This window comes from Miniopterus natalensis, chromosome 2, assembly GCF_054644295.1.
Source record: "Miniopterus natalensis isolate mMinNat1 chromosome 2, mMinNat1.hap1, whole genome shotgun sequence".
Lineage (NCBI taxonomy): Eukaryota > Metazoa > Chordata > Mammalia > Chiroptera > Miniopteridae > Miniopterus > Miniopterus natalensis.
This window is the reverse complement of record NC_142082.1, coordinates 168666337-168686228: the sequence shown is the minus strand read 5'-3', so window position 1 is coordinate 168686228 and position 19892 is coordinate 168666337.

Below are 19892 nucleotides of genomic sequence, written 5' to 3'. Positions count from 1 at the left end.
TTGATGACCTGGGGAGTGGCTTTGGTGCCCTTCCAGAATTCCTTCTGTTTTAGAGCCCAATATATGTTTAATAAAACCCTTCATGCTCTTATAAATAACCACTAGCCCTCTCACCTCTCTGCTTAACAAATTTGGATTCCCTTGCCCATTCTTTATGGCCCTGGGACACATGAAAATTTAGTGTTTCTTCAGTGACTGTTATAAAGTTTCAAACAATTGTTTGAAGCTGTCTTGGCCTCAGTTTCCATATTTGTTAAGATCATTAGCATAATTATGTCTTTGCTCTTAGATTATTTGGATTGTGTCAAGGAAAATAAACCACATACAGCACAGCAATAACTAAACGAACAAACAAATAAACAAAATATAACTAATTATAAAATATGGGGGTATCCCATGGGACTCAAGAATAGGAATGTGGCCAAAGCTAAGTGTAGACAGTTAAAAAATTATCCACTATACTTCTCCCATCCTTCTTTTCTCTCTTACCTCATTTTTTTTCTCTTCTACCTACTCCCCTTTTGCCCCCCCCCCCCCCCCGAAGCTTCTAACTTGGCTCAAATGATCATTGTATGACTCCTGGCTCAGGGTCTGAAGATGACCAGAAAAACTTGTTCTGGAGGGGACAGAACCCTGGGCTTGGATGAGTACAATGTCATTCTGGTGTACACTCCTAGCAGCTCTGGGGTTAGATCTGTAGATGCTGGTTTCTCAACAGAGAACCTTAAATGCAAACTGATATCTCTTCTTCCATACTCCATTCCTTGTCGTCAGTGCATCATCAAACCATGTCAGCCCAATATTCACCTGCAGGGCGGGACATGGGCTGAAACCCTGGAACCTGATGGGGAAAATATAAATTCTGACATCTTAGTCCAAAAAATGAAGGGCACATGTATAAGGATTGAAGATTCTGCTCAAGGATCTCATGTGAAAAAAGAGCTGTGGGTTCCACAGATTGTAATAATAATGTGAGTTACTTGTGAATATTGTTGCCATGAAAATGAATGTAAATTTATACCAATACTAATAATTTTATACTAATTTAATGAGAATGTGCTGTCTAGAAGGAAGGTGCAGCCCCACACTGTTCTGTTGGCTTTTCAATACTGGTTTTAGTACTCTGAGGAGCTGGCAGCCTGGACTGTGTTAAGAGAGTAACCAGGATGGAAGAGAACTTGAAACCATGTTACCAGAGAAGTTGTTAGATGAAGTGGAAGGGTCTCACCTGGAGAGGGGAAGGTGTCAGTGGTGCTAGATCTTGGTCTTCAAACTTCTGTCATGTGAAAGGTACAGTGGGAGCACTAAGGGTCTCAGTTAAGACTTGCAAGCTGACACACTTCAGCTAAATATATTGTGGACATTTTAGGACTGCCCAATTTATGGAAAGACTGGCCAGTCATATGTCAAAACCATTGGGGGTGGGGGTTCGTGGGAATGAGGGGTAGGATCCAAGAGGGTGTAGGATTTGAAATAGACTGTGCTAGATGATTTATAACAACTCTTGCAGTTATGAAATTCAGATGGTCAACATGCTGACCTGAAGAGTGGCCTCTTGATGCCAAGTGGAGTGGTCTGTGCACCACACTTCCCAGCTGCTATTGTTAATCTTCCCCATGACAAATACCCTTCTCGCTGGATTCCAGAATAGTCTCTTAATCCCTAAAGCACTCATCAGAATAGAATCAGTGTGACTTTCACTGGGGAATCAGAGATCTAGATTCCCATTGCATAGCCTCCCCTTCTCCCACCCCATCCCATCCCTGGAGGAGATAGTCAGAGGAAACCAGCCTCACCCCAACCTGCAGCTGGGAGAACATCCAACATGAACTCATGTCACTGGCTTCTCCACCAAATTGTGCATGAGGATCTCAGTGTAGAAGTTTTGTCTCAGGTTTGCAGACAGACAAGTGGAAGTGAAAAGAGAAAAATTCAACAAAGGTCCTAAACAGACTGGCTGGCTATGCTGTCTCTTCATGAAAACCCGCAGAAGCTCATATTTGCAATGGCTCTGGGGTGGGACTCAGTTTGAGAAAACCACATATTTTTAAGATAATATACATACTGAGCTTTAAAACAGAAGGAATTCTGGAAGGACACCAAAGCCACTCCCCAGATCATCAAATATTATAGCATTACAAAATATATGAATTTGGTCAGGAATATATTAATTTATAAAAAAAGTATTTGTTTTGTAATAAATTTATTGCTGGTTCATTTATTTATTTATTTATTTATTTATTTATTTATTTATTTATTTATTTATTTATTTATTTATTTAAATATATCTTTATTGATTTCAGAGAGAGGAAAGGAGAGGGAGAGAGAGAGATAGAAACCTCAATGATGAGAGAGTCATTGATTGAGCCCACAACCCGGGCATGTGCCCTGACCGGAAATCGAACCCCGATCACCTGGATCCTAGGTCAACGCTCAGCCGCTGAGCCACACCCAGCCAGACTGTCTAGTTCCTTTAAATTGCCTGCTTTCTTCTCATGCTTTTGTTCTCCTGTGAGGACTTTTTAAAAATGCTTTACTGAGATATAATTCACACAGCCTAAAATTCACCTTCTTAAAATATATAATTCAGTGTTTTTTAGTATATTCACAGAGTTGTGCAGCCATCACCACTGTCTAATTCCATTTCATCACCTTGAAAAGAAACCCTGTACCCATTTGCAGTCACCTTCCCTTTCCCCCCCAATTCCCCCAGCCCTAGGCAACCACTAATCTACTTTCTGTCTCTGCGGATTTACCTATTCTGGACATTTTATATAAATGGAATCATATAAAATAGTCTTTTGTGACAGAATTTCTTCACTTAGATTAATGTTTTCAAGAGCCATCTGTGTTGTAGCGTGTGTTAGTACTTTATTCCTTCTTATGACTAAATAATATTCCATCATATGGACATACTACATTTTATTTAACCATTCATCAGTTAATGGACATTTGAGTTGTTTCCAATTTTTGGCTATTGTGAACACCAGATAGCATACACATTTTTATGATATTTTCATTAATGTGCAAGGGTCCTCCTTACTCCACATCATCACCAACACTTATTGTTTTCTATCTTTTTTATTCTAGCCATTCTAGTGGGCATAAAGTGGTATCTCTGTGATTTTTATTTGCGTTTCCCTCCTGGCTAATGATATTGAGCATCTTATCATGTTCTATCAGCCATTTGTATATCTTTTTTGCAGAGATGTGTCATCAGATTTTTTGCCCATTTTTAATTGGGTTGTCTTTTTATTCCTCCTGTGCTTTTGGAATCAAACTAAGGTGACATAACCCTTTATGGGAATGGGTCCACTGTGACAACACCAGCCACAGGTCCAAACATGTCTGGATTACGAAAAAGGTGACTGTTGGGTAAACTGTGGCCTTGCACAGAGATGGGAGAATAAACTATGTAAGGTGGCATCTTAATTGCCTTTTAAGCCAAAGGGAACCATGAGATAAGATTTATTTTCCTTAAGAGATAAATAAGTATTTATGGGGAGAAGACAGAGTAAGTCTAAGAAGAAAGTAAGACCAGTGAGACCAGTGAGCCCTTGAGTGATATAGCTCAGGAACCCCCTGGGGCCTCTGACATGCACCCAGTATTTTAGGTTAGCTCCTTATGTTCCAAAGTCCTGCCTGTAGGATGGAGTCTGAGAAGGAGCCAGTCCTCCAGTCTAGGTTCAGTTCTTACAGTTCCTTGCTGAATGAGCCACATCACTTACTCTTCATGGCCCTCAGCACCCCCCCAATAAGATCACCTCCTGTCCCAAGTTTCTACAAGCAGGGGCAAGAATAATTTCTCTCTGCTAGCTCCTGAAGCAGGACACCAGGGCAGCCTGAAACTCCTTTTCTAGAACTCTTAAAAGAAAGGTCAGGGAATTCATCTTCCTGACCCAGCTAATCCTCAGCTCTCCCAGAAGATAACTTCTACAGGTTAAGTTCTAGACCCAGGATGCTTCAGACGTGTATGTACTACACCAGGTCACCAGGAAAGTCTGGTCTCTGCCCCCAGGAAAGTCTCCATACTTAATGTATTGCGCATTTTAAAGTTTCCAATGTGTAAGCACATTCTGCTTTCTATTATGCACTGACCAACATGGAACAATGGATGCCAAAATGGGAAAAGGGAAAAAGTTGAGTAAACTAGAAAAATATCCTGGCAGTGGTAAAACTGCCCTGAGATGAAGACAGTCATCTCCCTAGCTGGTATCCTAGGTAAAAGTGGGCAACGAAGTCCGTGACATGCAAATGAGTTCTGATCAGGCCTGCACACTCCTCCTAACCCCATACCTTCTCCTAGTGGGCATCTGCTGCGTACATGTGTTTGAAGTGGGCTTATTTTGGGAAATCTTTCCTTGTGGTTTTGTCTGCAATTAAAGCATTGGAGACTGGGGTAGAATCCAAAGCTCAGGCATGTGCACCCCAGGCAGCCAGGCTGAAGGACAGCTTTGGAGCTGAAGAGGAGGAAGAAAGATCGCCTGGAGCCGATTCAAGATGTGCATGGACCTCATAAAAGGCTGTGCCCACAGCTGCTCAGGCAGGGAGCTGGAAAGGAATCGGCCCCACTTCTGGATCATGTCAGAGGCCGGAGGATGAGGTCAGATCTTCAGGTGTGCATGTACTCAGGTCCAGAGAATAAGGATTTGGAAACAAACAAGGAAAATTGTAAATTGTCGATGGAATGTCGGTGATCGTCGGCCAAATTAACCTCTCCTTTTAGTATAAAGATTCTTTGGTCCCCAAATAAAGAAACCATTTGGGGAAGTTTGCACTTTGCTCCCAGGGAGGACTGGTAAAACTTGTATCTTTTGAGCTAGTGGGAGTGGAGGGAATGGCAGGATGGGGGCATGTAGTGAGCAAGGGGTTGAAATGGCAGAGTGGGTGGTGGTAGAAGCCCCCAGACCAGCCACAGACTAGCAGTGTGACCTCCCCCTTTCGTTTCCTGATCTTTAAAAGAAGGAGGTAAAACGTAATGGTTTCAAAGATTCCTTCCAGCAGTACCATTCTAGATGCCATTATGAAGTCTACTATGCAGCATTTCTTCCTTTCCCCTCAGCGCTGGGTATAGGAAGGAAAATGTAAACACCGCTGGGGAGGATTAAAGTTAAACCAAAGGAAGAACTTTTCAAGCTTTGGGGCTGTGAGTGACAGAAGAGGGGCTCCCTGGAGAGTTGTAGAATCGGTTTCCTGCCTAAGGTGGAAGACATTTGAAGATGGTGGAGGCTGCGAGTGCCATGGGTGGAGGTGGTCTTCATCCTCAGCAACTCTTTCGTCCCTGCTGTAGCCCACAAAAGGCTTTTTCTTACTTCAGTTGTCTCTTTCCTTTCCCTTCAAACCAACCTGTATCAGCTTAGTTCCTTCCTTCCTTCCATGATGTCACTTTTTTGCTAATTATCTACAACTATTCTCATGCAGCATTATTTCTCTTTCTGATTTCCAGCTCTCCGTACTGTCCCTCTCCTATTTATGATCTTCTACTCCTGCAAATGATTTTCACTAGAACCCATGTGTCCTGTAAATACATCTGGAATCTAGGTCCTAGACCATTCCCACTGCCATGGCTTTGTTCATGTTTGTACACATTCTGAATGTGCTTCATCTCCACCACACCCATTTACCCTTCAAGGCTCACTGGAATTACTGCCTCTTCCCTGACCCATCCAGCCCTTTCTGAACTCTCTGACCTTCTTTCTCACATACAGCTCATCACAGCTGAGCCTGAAAGATTTGTGCACTTGATATAGGTTTTTCTCTCATCTCTAAAACTAAATTGAAACCCAATGTTAAAGATGCTAGGGTTTGAATACACTTAGGACTTATCTTTTCTGTGATGAGCCTTAAGAACTTACTGCGTCCTAAAGGACTCGGCACCACTCAGAGCCTCCCTTTTTGCACATGTAAATAAGAGGTGTGCCTGAGATGGTTGCTAATGTCCTATAAGTTCTGTCATGATAGGGATCTAAGAGAGAAGTTGTTAGGACTCTGCTCTCCATTCTTTGACAAGGGATGTAGGGAAGAGAGTAAGTAGTAGTATCATGCTATAGGGGTGAAGATAAAGTTAGTCTCAGGTATCATCCATTCATCCATCTATCCACCCATCCAACAGATATATACTGAATACGTACTCTGTGCCAAGCTCTGTTCCAGGCACTAAGGATTCATTGAGCAACAACAAAGTCTTTATTATGAAGCTCAGATTCTAGTGATGAGAGACAATGAACAAATATAGCAATATACACATAATATGTCCTCTAAAGAGGGACCACTGCAGATGGGCATACACAGGCTATGCCCTGCACACTCCCAGGCAGCACCTATACTGTAACAGCTGAGCGGTAATGAGTACTATGAAGAAAAAGAAGCGGGTTGGGAGATAGAGAGTGATGAAAGTACTACTTAATGTGTGGTTGTGAAAAAAGGACTCTGCAAAAGTTTTATTTAAACATAATCTTGAATGAAGTAAGAGAGCAAACCACACATATGACCTGGAGAACGAGCATCCTGGGCAGTGGGAATACTGTATATTATACTAAGGTGCTGAGGTGGGGTGGGTTGGCCTACTGAGGAGAAGGTCTAAGATGCTATAATCCTGCAACAGTCTCTCAGACAGCAGCAGCACCATCAGCAAGTTAGCCAAAAAAATGAATTAGCACTAGGCACAAGTGCCTTGAGCCTTTGGCCTCTAGCTTCTGCCATTTACATTGGCAACCCTCTCACATGATTACCTAGCTCTTATTCATTCATTCAACAAATATTTAATAGCACTAATTATAGTGCCAGGCACTGTTGGACTTTCCCTACTAACTTTAGTATCTTCTAAAAAATTCCATTTTCCCCCCTTAAGATCAGAGTATGGAGATTGTGCTAGAAAAAATACACAGAAGGCAGAGTGGAGCAGGGCCCATCATGCATATCTTAAGAGGTTCATTTGTCACTTGGCCTCAGCTCTCAACTTGGAAAACATCTTTGAATGAGGTGCTGCAGCTGTCTCTACCTTTGGTTTCACCACAAAGAACTTTTGCTAGAACCCAGTTTTCCATTTTATAAAATGCTGCATTCACTTATATGAGACAGAACCCAAGGGTGAGGGATGGAGAGGCCATTGAAGTGGGGAAAGGCTAAGTCAGCAATAAGTAATCAGTACACAGATACTAGGTACTGAGGGAGAAGCACTGATGAGCAAGATAGAGCCCTTTCCTTAGGTAGGAAGACAAGGCATGCACAGACATATCTTTAGTAAAATTAGAACACAGTAAATGTAAAATGACCAGGGCTGCAGAAGCATGCTGAAGGAATTGGGAAAAAATAAATCACTAAATCTAAGGTGATTAGAAAAACATTTAAAAAACCTGGGGCTTGAGGGTGGGCAAGATTATTCCAGATAGAGTTGAGAAGATGAAAGGGTGCCAGTAAGACACACAGATGAGAAGGCACATGACAAGTTCCGGGGACTGGAGGAGGAATTGGGAGCCACATAGCAAGAAAGGATTGCATAAGTGTATTGGGGCTAGAATGCCAATTTCATACATTCAGGTGTTGCCATTAGGCCTGGGAAAACTCTAGGCACCATAACTAGAGGGTTCTCTTAGGCAAAGGTGGACCACCACATTCTATTCCCTCACTGGCAACCCACTAGGCCTCATTCAAAGGCTTCACTGTCAGCATCTCCTATGATGACAATGATAATAATACTCGTAATCGTATAGCCCTCTGAAATTACAAAGGCAGAGGCCCTATCTCTCTCCATTCAGCTCCTGGAACTTGACACTGTGCTTACCACAAAGAACTCAGTAAATTCTGGGTTAGTTAACAACAACAAAAAATAGGAGACCCAATTGCATTCTCATCCCAGTTCCATAGATGAGGGAAGTGAAACCCAGAGCAGGTATATGGCTCGCCCAAATTCTCTTCAGTACTGTGTTGTAGACTTTGTATTAAAAATTGAACTGCACTAGGAACCAGAAGACTGAAAAGTAGGGAACTAGGAACAGAGCTTTGTCATTAACATCTCTGGATCTTCTTCTTGCCTGTTAAATAGGCATAGAACTAAACTTCATTGATTCCAAGATACATAAACACTCATCTGTGCACACAGGCATACAGATATGCATGCACACACACATACATGCATTTACTTAATCACATTTTAGTATCTCTGAAGTTAGGATATGGTATGCCTATTTTAATTTGCAGCATTTTTTCTTTCTTGAATTTTATGAAATGCTGTAAACTGTATCCTGTCTGTCTGCTGGAATGTGAATAAGAAAATACTTTTAAACTGGGAAGTGCTGTCCAAATAATGACTAGTAAAACAGAGGTTGCTGCTGGCCCCCTTCAATCCCTGGTCCCATGCTTCCTAACCATTCTGAAGAAGGCAGCCCCCCAAGTGGATTCTACCTAGAGTCCCTGAGCAGGCTCTGCAAGAGAGGAGATTAAGTGGCATTAACCTGACAAGCAAATGCTGGCATCTCTGAGACACCTGGTACAAATCTTTGCTATTGATTAAAGGAATTAGTGGTCTGAGAATCCATGAATAGACAAAAAGAAAAAGGAAATGCAATCCTTTTCCACAAGCCCAAACACAGACCAAGCATTCACTGATTTCTTTTTTTCCCTGTTTGCGCATGCCTGTGGTTCCATAAAGCTGAATTCCCAGAAGGAGCCCCTTTGACACAGGGACCCTGCTCCAGCAGGACACCCTCCCCTACAGACCTTCCTTGCTCATGCCATTCCACACCCTCCTTTGTTTGCAGCAGTCACTGGCCAGGTGGACAATGCACAAGGGACTGCTGAGAAGGCTGGCAATGTCTTTTCTGAGTCTGCTGCAGGTACATTGCAAACTATAGCTACTGGACTGCATAACTTATGTGCATTTGGCCTCCATCACCCACACTTGTAAAAAACAAAGAAAATAAAAATGTCAGCATTGGGGAGGGGATGGTGCAGGATGAAATCAGTAGCAGAGCTGGGGTGTTAAGTGAGGTGCCTTCGGAGCAAAATTTAAGGAGAAATATGCTTTTGCTGTAGAGCTTGTGTATAGCCTTCTAATGTTCAAAGTTTGTCACTCATCTCTGTTAATCTTGGACAAATCGTTGAATAACCCATATTTAAGGGCTCCAATACTTCCAAATACATAAAATAGAGTTGATAATCAGTTTCACTTTGAATACTAAAACTTTTTATTGCACTTAATTTATAAATTTTCCAGACACACTGTCATTTGCTCTTCACTACAACTCAAGAGTCTATTATAATTATTACGATATGCTGTAAACAAGAAATCTATAGCTAAGAGTGTAACTTGATCAAGAGGCCAGACACAGGTAAGCAACAGGATGCCACCACCTAAAAATAAGTTGCTGTAGAAATTTAGTTTTTGTTTTTATGCTTCTTACCCATGATGGTTCCATAAGTATTAAAATTAAGGCAACAATCTTGTCATATTACCTGTGTCTTAGAATGGTAGTAATGACTATGAAAAACACTAAACAGGAATTGCATGTTTCCATCCTCTGGACTATTGGTTTAAGAAGGCATGCTTCAGCTATGTCAAGTTGGACCTTCAATTTTCAGGAAGATGTAAGTGGAAGGTAGAGTGTATCATTATGAGGAATGAAAATAAAGGCAGTGTTTTGCCATTGTGTCAGAGAGAATCAGATGGGGAAAAAAGAAACTGGTTTGAAAAACAAATCTGATGGGGGAGTCAGTTGCCAACATCTGTAGTTACCTCAGTGGGAACATAACAAGACTCCTCTTAATCTTTTGAAATTAAGAAGGGAGGAGTTTAGAAAACACTTCTGGAATAGTGGAACAAGGACCTCTGAAAATTTGCTCCTCCATTAAGGTAAAGAGAGCACTTTAAAACTCATCAAAATAAAATTTTTAGAACTCTAGAAATTAACTAAATTAACCCAAGGAAGAATTTACTCAAGAAAAGTGGCTGAATTTCAGAACAGTGAGATTTATTGTATTTAAATTTGTCCTATTTTCATCGCCCTCGCCTCAGTTCCTTGGTAACCTTGAAAACCAACAGTTTCCCAGTCATGGTAGCTGTGAAAATGAGCAGCCTAGTAGCCACTGCTAGAAGGCATAGTGGATTTGGAGTTTCCCCCAAAGTCCCATCCCAGGAAAATTGTCACTATCTGATCTGTCTGAAAGCAACCTAGAAAAGCCCCATCCACAGCACTTGTCTTCATTTTACCTGATTCAGATCCAACAGCCCTATCCTCAGAGTGTATGTTTAAAAATAAAATCAATGACAATTGTTTAACATCACAGATGCTTGAGGTAGCAAGATCAGGTAACATAAATAAGATGTTTATTAAAACGCTTAAAAGAAAAACCTAGATGAATTGTCCATAGGAGACATTGATGAACTCTGACATATTCCTAGGAATTTTTAAGGTCATACACATGTGCAGGGCTATACATAACCAGGAAAGACCTGAGAAGGCACCAGTTTCTCACTTCTGGCTGACATTGAGGCTCTTACAAGCAGGAAGTAAAGGCTAAGGCAGAGTTGTAAACTACTAGAGCACAGAATCCATGCCCAACACACAAACGCTGGGAGACATATTGGTTAAAGGCATTTAGGGATATCTCTGTCCAACCACTAAGCTGACCAGTGGAGATTTCAGCGGCCACACACAACAAAGATATAAACTTTACAGAAATAATTCAAGAGAGACATTAAACAAACAAAACAACAACAAAGAGCAAGAACAACAAACTTGGTCAGAATGAGAATCTGATTTCCAGAGTTACCAAATGTTATTTAAGAATGTTGGTTTTCAACAAAAATTATGAGACCCACAAAAAATTAGGGAAGTATCACCCACAGAAGAAATAAATAAAACCCAAACTTATTTCTTTAAGAAGATTTTTAAAAATTGATAATTCTTTAGCTAGACTTATATAAAAAAAAAAAAGTAGGGAGACAGATTAGGGTTGGGGGAGAGAGAGAACACTAAAATTACAAAAATCAGGAATGAGAGATAAAAGAGTGAACATCACTACCAACCTTACAGAAATAAGAAGTGGTATATTATCAATAGTGGCCCCAAAATAATAAGATAACCTAGATGAGATGAGCAAATTCCTAGACAGAGACAAACTACCAACTCAAGAGGTAAAAAATCTGAATAGACTGTTAACAAAGAAAGAGACTGAATTAGTAATCAAAAATCTTCCTACCAAAAAACCCCAGGCCTAGCTGGCTTTACTGGTGAATTCTATCAATCATTTAACGAAAAATTAACATCAGTCCTTCACAAACTCTCCCAAAAATTAGAGGAGGAAGGACTATTTCTAACTCATCCTGTGAGGCCAATGTTATCCTGATATCAAAACCAGACAAAGATATCATAGGAAATGTCAAGGCTAATATCTTTTATGAATATAGGTGAAAAAAATCTTCAACAAAGTACTAACAAAACAAATCTAGAAATATATAAAAAGGATTATATATCATAACAAAATAGTATTTATCTCAGGAATGCAAGGTTAGTTTAACATATGAAAAGTAATCAATGTAATATATCATATTAATAGATTAAAGGATAAAATCCACACAATCATCTGAAAGATGCATAACAAGCATTTGACAAAATCCATCATTCTTTCATGACAAAACACTCAACAAATTAGGAGAAGGAAACGTGCTCAACATGATAGAGAACATCTACGAAAATCCCATAACTAACATCATATTTAATGTAAAAGAGGAAAACATTTTCACTAAGATCAGGAACAAAACAGGGATTCTTATTCTGACTACTTCTATTCAACAATGTACTGAAGGGTCTGGCCAGAGAAGTTAGGTAAGCAAAATAAATAAAAGGCATTCATATCAGAAGAAATAAAACTAGCTCTATTTTTTTTATATCACATGATGTTGCATATAGAAAAATAAGCAATCCACAAAAAATTTAGTTCAGCAAGGTTTCAGGATACAAGATCAATATGTGCTATGAACAGTTTAGGAAAACTTTGCCAAAAATTAGTCTAGGGGCAGCTTATAATCTTGGTGTAGTACGTACTCAGAACAGAGAAAAGAATGCGGAGACTTAGCTTCCTGCCCCACCTAGAACCCAGCAACCTCCACAACCCCTCTCCTCTTCCTCCTGGTGCCCAACCATCCCCATCTTCAGCTGGTCACCATTTCTTAGCTTTCCTAGCATTTTGGAAGTTACTGGAAGCCCGAAGAAGTGTGATGTCTCTGCAAAGCAGGATTCTGGTAGCCCCAGATCAGAGACTCTGGGGTCCTGCACGGGCAAGGGCAGGCAGAACTGCGTGGTTCTGAGAGAGATTAGGGAGACTGTGTCCCAGGTCTTCTCTCACTCTCACAGCTAATTCCTGCTCTGGAGTCATATGTGTGGGTTTCATCAGAGGAACCTCCCATCTAGTCACAAGGCAGCAAAACCATGTTATGTCAGCCCATCACCATTGAAGGGAAACCATGTTCAGTTCTCCTCACAGTAGTACCTTCCCATATATGCTCCCCAGAATCATCTCAAGGGCTTCTGGGGTCACATACCAGCAAGTAGAGCTGGGATTGCAACTCAGATCTCTGACTTAATGTCTTTCAAGCCGCTAAAAAAACACATAACAAGGAAGCATACAAAATGGGTGGCTGAGGAGCCTTCCTGGGATAGGTAAAAGAGCTGGGAGGAGCTTTGTAAGGAACAACCAGGCCTGCCTATGGGAGAGCCTCCGAGTTTGAGGCTTGTTCTGACAGGCTGAGTGGCCACAGTCGAATCACAACCACACTCAGAGCACTTTTCTTAGGTAATCCAATGGGAAGTGGGACATAATTTCGAAGATTATCAAAATGCTTTCTGTGAAAGAGATGGAAAAATAACTGGCTACACAGGAGAAGTTTTACCAATGAGCAAGAAAAGGAATAAGATCCAGAATATGAATGGCTGCTGCCGCTTAAGAGCTGCTGCCTGCTCCTCCCTCTCCCTGCCCAAGTGCACACAAAGTCACCTGCTAGAGATTGCCTAGAGGGCCAGGCTTAGAGCCCATGGAAATTCAGGAAGAATTGCTGCAATTACTTGCAAACCTGTTCTCTGAAGCAGGATAATTTTCATGAGCCAGAATAAATCCTTCCGTGACAATGAGTAATTTTTATGGTCTTTCTGCAGCCATCTAACTAATTGCGCAGCTCACATTTTACAATTTTCCCTCCCCCCATCAGTACAAGAGTAGTAGTTAGCAATGACCTCGCTCTCTTCTATCTCTGACCTATTCAGAATTGTTAGAAGGGGAAAATACGTGTGTCTGGAGGCTGCGCAGAACCTTCACCCCCTTCTCCTGTCCTGTTGTTTTCCAGGCCTATGTGGTAAAATCAGCCAGTGGTGGTTGAGAGGTTGTACATTCTCTAAAGTGATTAGGGCCTATATGAAGCACAGTTAGCCCTTCTCCCCACCCCAAGTTGCCCTTTTAAAAATTTAATTCATTAAACTTTTATAAGTGGGCGAGGTTTGAAAGATAATGAAATTCACAGACATGGGAGTGGGAGAAAAGGCAGATCCATACACAAATACTGGCCGGTGAGATGAGGGCATAATTCAGCCAGACCATGCACTCAGTGGGGACCCAAAGGAAGTCTTTCCTTACCCAGTGGCCAAGGGAGGTGATGTTTCAGTTGAGCCTTGAAATTGAGTACAAAGTCTCCAGGGAGAAAATCCAGGGAAGAGTCCCAAGGGAGGGGAACAGCATATGCAATGGTTTACAACAACTCTGCAAGTTTGAGGAATGGTAAATACTACAGATACTATAGCTTGCTTGCAGGGAGTTGGTGGCACAGTGGGCAAAACAGTGAATGAGGTGAGGAGTGGTTATCCGAGCAGGGTTCCTAAAGACCTTGCAGGCCATCCAGAGGAGTTGGGCTTTAACCTGAAGGCAGTGGGAGAACTTCTAAGTTTTTGTTTGTTTGTTTTAATGATGAAGCAACATGGAATTTCGGGAGACAGCTGCCTGCAGTGCAGAGCAGGGAAGAACCAGGGGGAGGCTGTTTCATGGGTAGGGGTAGAAAGGATAAAGAAAATGAATGGATCTCAGAGCAATACAAGTACAAGAATCAGCAGAACATAGTGACTGATTCATTTGGGTGGCAAAGGAGAGAAGAACGTGGAATATGTCTGGCTTTAGTGCCGGGATGAATGGTGGTTCTGTTCATTAAAATAATGAATATAGGAGAGTTGAAGAGGGAGATACAATGCTTGTAAGGATGTGGAGCAAGAGGAATTCTGTTTCACTGCTGGTGGGAATGCAAAATGGTAGAACTGCTTGGAAGTCCGTGGCAGTTTCTTACAAAACTAAACACACTCTTACCATATGATTCAGCAGTCATGTTACTTGGTAGTTACCCAAATGATTAAGAACTTATGTCCACACAAAAACCTACACGTGAATGTTTATAGCAGCTTTATTCATAAGTGCCAAAACTTGAAAGCAACCATAATGTTCTTCACAAGGTGGACAGATACTGAAACTGTGGTTCATCCAGAAAATGGAATGTTAGTCAGTGATAAAGGGAAATGAGCTATAAAGCAATGAAAGGGCATGGAGGAAACTTAAATACATTTATTGCTAAGTGAAAGTAGCTAATGTGAAAAGGCTGCTTACTGTACAATTCCAACTGTGACATTCTGGAAAAAGCAAAACTATAGAGAGAGTGAAAAGATCAGTGGTTTCAAGAAGGAAGGGAGGAGGGAGGAGAGATCAATAGACGGAGCACGAGAGATTTGTAGGGCAGTTACACTATTTTGTGTGATACTGTAATGGTGGCTACATGTCATAATACATTTATCAAGACCCATAGAATGCACAACACAAAGAGTTAACCACAACATAAACTACTGACTTTAGTTAATAATAATATATCAATAAGGGTTCGTTAGTGTAACAGATGTACCACAGTAGTGCAAGATGTTAATAATAAGGGAACCTGCAAGGGTATTAGTTGGGGTGAGAATTCTCTGAACTTTATGCTCAATTTTTCTATAAGTTAAAAGCTGCTAAAAAAATAAGTGTCTATTAATTTTTTAAAAATTCAACAAAAAGGTTTTGACTTTTGTCGTCGTTTATATACACTTTTTTCTACCCTTGCCTGAGTAAATGAAGGCAGAGGGCATATATGGTCAGGATTTAGCCTTCTGATCAGTAGTAGCTGTCAGCATTAAAAAAAAAAAAGGACATGATTTCGGACCTTGTGAAGTTATGATGGAAGAGAGAAGAATCACACAGAGCAAAGCCTAGAATATGACAATTAAAAGGGACTCTATATGAATGATCCATTTTAAAAATAGAGACCTGACTCCCAGAGAGAAAAATGATTTGCCTAGTGTCACCTAATTCATGTTTTAAAATTCATTCATCCTCTATCAAATCCTTTCTGATAGAAGCTTGTGTTTAGGGTTGCTGAACTGATGCTGGGCAGGTATTTACACACAGCAAATAAAAACGTGTTCTGTCACTTGTCCCTTCCAGGTAACCCTGATACATGCTTCAGGTGGTTTTTCTCAAGTGTTTCCATGGTTGTTTTCCTTCTGAATTCCTTCCACAGTTCACTGTGGAGATAGGTGTCCCTTCCCCATAGTATTGTTCAGGCTTTCCTGCCAGGAAAGTGAGTGTGCTCACCTGACATTTAGTGTGTTTTGTCTTCTCAGCCCCTCTTGACTTGTCACATTGTCACTGAGGTGACAGCACTATCTAGGCTCCTCACAAACACACCTCCATCCCATTTTGGAAGAGAAGCTATTTTTTCTACTTTCCCATGTGGCTTTAAAAAATTTTGAAAATCAGATATTTTATATCAAGTGACAGGCAACAACTAGAAATTTGAAACTCAGTAAAAAGTCCTTCTTTTGATGAAAAGATCTCTTCCATATGTTTGGAAACCAAACTCTTGTATTAGTTGAATATACTCGACACACATAAAGCAAAAAAATTTTTTAAGATCTTCCTTTTACAGTTCTGGGTTCAAAGGCTTTGGTTTTCAAATGTTTCTGACAAGGTTTACACTGTTTTTCAGATATATTATGTGTTCCCTGCTCAAGCTATCTCATTTTTTTAGGCCAACCAACCCAATTCTCTGAATCACTATCCCTCTACATTTCAAATGATTTCCATATCACCATGTCACAGGAAACTACAGATTACCTAAGAGGGTGAATAACATGTAGGTAAGATTTGAAATTAGGTGGAATCATAGGTGTAGTGGGCAGATGCCTGGACAGAAAACCTGGATCTTCCATTCAGCCCTGCTACTTACCAGTTGTATGCCTCTGAAAGATATCTGTTTTTTAAGGTTCTTTTATGTTTTTGCCACTCTGAGTCTGTCAAATAATGGGGAACACAAGTCTGTGTCCCATTGTTTGGAGTGAAAGAGATCAAAGGAATTAAGCATTCAAGAAGAAAAAAAATTTCCACAAAGGTCTCATGTAGCAATTATCCAAAAAGTTCCTCTGACTCTCTGTACAGTCAGTAGGACAGATAAATGGGTCAGTATTACATGGGTGAAAATTAAGATTTAGCTTCATAAGAAGCAAACATTTTGAGTGTATACTCTTTTTTTGTTGTTTTACTTTTTTCAGATTCCACATATAAGTAAAGCCATATGGTATTTGTCTTTCTGTCTCACTTATTTCACTTACCATAATACCCTTGTTGTTACAAATGAGAAATTTCATTCTTCTTTATTGCTGAATAATATCTATATCTATCTATATCTATCATCTATTTTTTTTATATCACTAAAATTTATGATAAACTCAAATATGTATATGAATGTACCCTAACCCTCACCCTCACCCCCTGGAGAGCCTGTTATTAAGCATCTATCAGCATATCACTAGATTCAGAGAAGAAAGATATCAGAAGGGACTGGAGTAGTCAGAGGAGCTACATTTATAGAGAAGGGACTGGACAGAGGCCCTAAGGGTTAGAGAGGGAGGCTATGTAGAGGAAAGTAGCACGTTACTCCTGTCAGGAAGAGCAGCACAAGCAAAGCTCAGAGGTGGGAAAGGCTCCATCTGTGCAGGAAACAGGGAGGAGTCTGGGCTGCTGGGAGAGAGGTGGTGATTGGGAGCCATAGGAGATCAAGCTGGACAGGCTGGGAAGGGCCCAATTCTGGAAGTCAGTGCAAGCGAGAAGCCTGGATTTGATTTAGCAGGCAATAGGGAGCCCCCTTGACTCCTTACAAGGGGGGTGATGAGAAGTGAGCAGTGATTTAGGAGGATTAACAGGGCCACAGTGTTCAGGATGCAGTGGAAGAGGGAGAGACTGGCCCAGTCCCTCCAGAAAGCAGAACAGAGATGCAGGGCTGAGGGGTGAGGTAATGCAGCCCTCTACCTCTGGTCTCCATCCACTGTCTCTCCTGCTTTCCTTCTGTCAAGCTCAGCTATGCCCCCCTCCCTTGAGCTTCATCTCCAGCAGCCCTTTTTTCTGGGGTCTATGATTAATTCTCTCTTAAAAGTATCTGGTGATAGATCCAAGGGGCATTTCATAAATCCTGCCTCATTATGTGAAGCCCAGTTTAAAAACTTCCTTTTGTCTAGATCAATTATAAAATAATAAAACCTGACCTGAACCTAAGCCTGTATCTCTTCTTTCTCTGAGGAAAGGATTCAGAGATGATCACAGAATCCTAGGAATGAGAGAGTTTGACTCTAGTTAAATAAGCCCAAGCAATAAATAGCTAAATCAGCATTGACAATGCTCTCCAAAATCTTGTAGAGATTTCTTCTCTATTCATTCTCCATATATGTTTGTCCTGCCCTGACGTATACACACTCACACATCCACACAGACTCCCAGTACTTAGCAGTATGTCAGTTGGCTGTCTACAGGGCTGCCATTCTTATTAGCCAGACCACTGAGAAAGAGAAATGCTCAAAAGGGGGTGATCAAACAAAAAAAGTCAAATATCTGCCATTTACCATTTTTTCAAGGGTTCGGGTTGCTTTTAGGGCCACCGTGGCACCTAAATCATGGTCTCCTTCAGGAGTCATATTTGCTCTGCTGTTTAAATGGCCCAGTTGCATCCATCATGCCATCTGAGGTGAGACAATGTCTGGCTAATAATTCCATGGCCACAGCATGGTGCCCTATTAGGCCAAGCATTGATTGAATGGTCTTTGGGTCTTGAGGTTGGAGTGGTGGTGGTTGGTGTCAGTGAGGCAGAGATGGCTCCTTTGATTTGATGGTCTTCTCTTGCAACATTGATCTGCCCCTTTTTCTGAGGCACATGTTTGGGAAAATGCAGAAAAGACTTTTTAACTGTAAAAAATGAAAAATATCCGAAGTGAGTAATATATTTTTTCCTTTAAAAATATGATCTATTGCAAAAAAAACATGCCCCAGGTTGTGTTTTGTTTTTTTTCTTTCCACATTTTATTGTCTTTCTAGGAGTTACCAGCATAGGTCCTTGAACACACTCTTGTATGCAGTCTGACGCACTTGCGTGCACACACACATGGTATTTCTATTTCACCTTCAAAATGCCAATCGTACAAACATGTCTACCGAAATTCCTCAGCACTTATGACTGCTGCTTTCCTGCTCCATTCCTCCTCACTCCCTGTTGACAACCCAAATGGGCTCAGCTCCCTAATTTTTCTCCCTACTAAGGACAAAAATAAAAAGTCATAAATACCAGAAATTTCTAGGGACTAAGTCAGCTCCTTCTCATGGGTGAGTTGTGTGCTTGACTCTGTCTGGCATCTGATACTCAGTCGCGTGGTAGGTTGAAGGCAGGCTGGTGCCCACACCTCATAAATTCAAACCTGTCAGTCGATGGCAATCAGCAAGCCCTTCTTTCTTTGCACTGAGTTAGGCAGTTGAGAGATTCAAAGAGTGTAATGTGTTTTCTGCTTTCAAAGGGAAAGAAACTAATGTGCAAAACCATTCTAGAATAATTCAGTGCTAAATTGAGCGGCACTGGCTGGAGAAGACAGTGCAGTATTGTCAACAAGTACTAGGTTAGGAGTCAGAAATTCGGGCTCTTTCCACCCTCTCCCCGTCCCTGCACCACACGGACCCCAGCACCCTCTCTTTCACTGCCCTAATACAGTCCACTCCTTGGCCCATACTAGGATTTTCTGAATTGGGTATTTAGTAAGGTTCAACATTAGTCTGGGAACAAAGATAGTAGGGCTGTATTTCACAAGTAACAGAATACAAGCTGTTCCGGGTTTCCATACTCACAGCTCCACCTATTTGGGTTGTGCTTCGACTCTGAACAAATGAGCAAGCTGAGTACATAGAACCCCAACTGCCAACAGGGTCCTAACCCTGAAGCATGGCATTTTGATTGGTTGTCTTGCTTTGGTTTAAGTGTTGGTTTGCTTGTTTAAATTTACTTTGAAAAAATCCTATGCCTATTTCAATTTGTGACACAAATAGCTTTTGAAAACATCCACCTCTCTGTAGTTCTTTAATATCAAAGATTCTCATCAGTGAATTTTTAGAGTCCAAGGACTATATGAGATTAGAAAGTTAGTTTATTTCTTCCCTTACCTCCAGGTCTATCCTTTTTTTCTTTTCTTTTCTTTTCTTTTTTTTTTTTTTACAAAAAGTCTACAGTCTCTCTCTCAATTGTATTCCGCAGTGTTAAGAAGTCATCCTTTGGGTTTTATCTATATTTTGCTCATAGTTGATCAAGCTCATTTTCTTTTAAGAATTTTTTAAAAGGAGATTTGTTCATTCATTTGCATTCTTTCAACAAATATTTAGTGGATGCCAACTCTGGGTTAGCAGTATGATACCTCTCCAGGCACCATACTGTATATAATTCAACAAAACAGACCAAGTCCCTCAGGTGCCTAGGTACTAGAGACAAAATGAAGAGGAGATACAGTCCCTCATTTCCCCCTACCCAA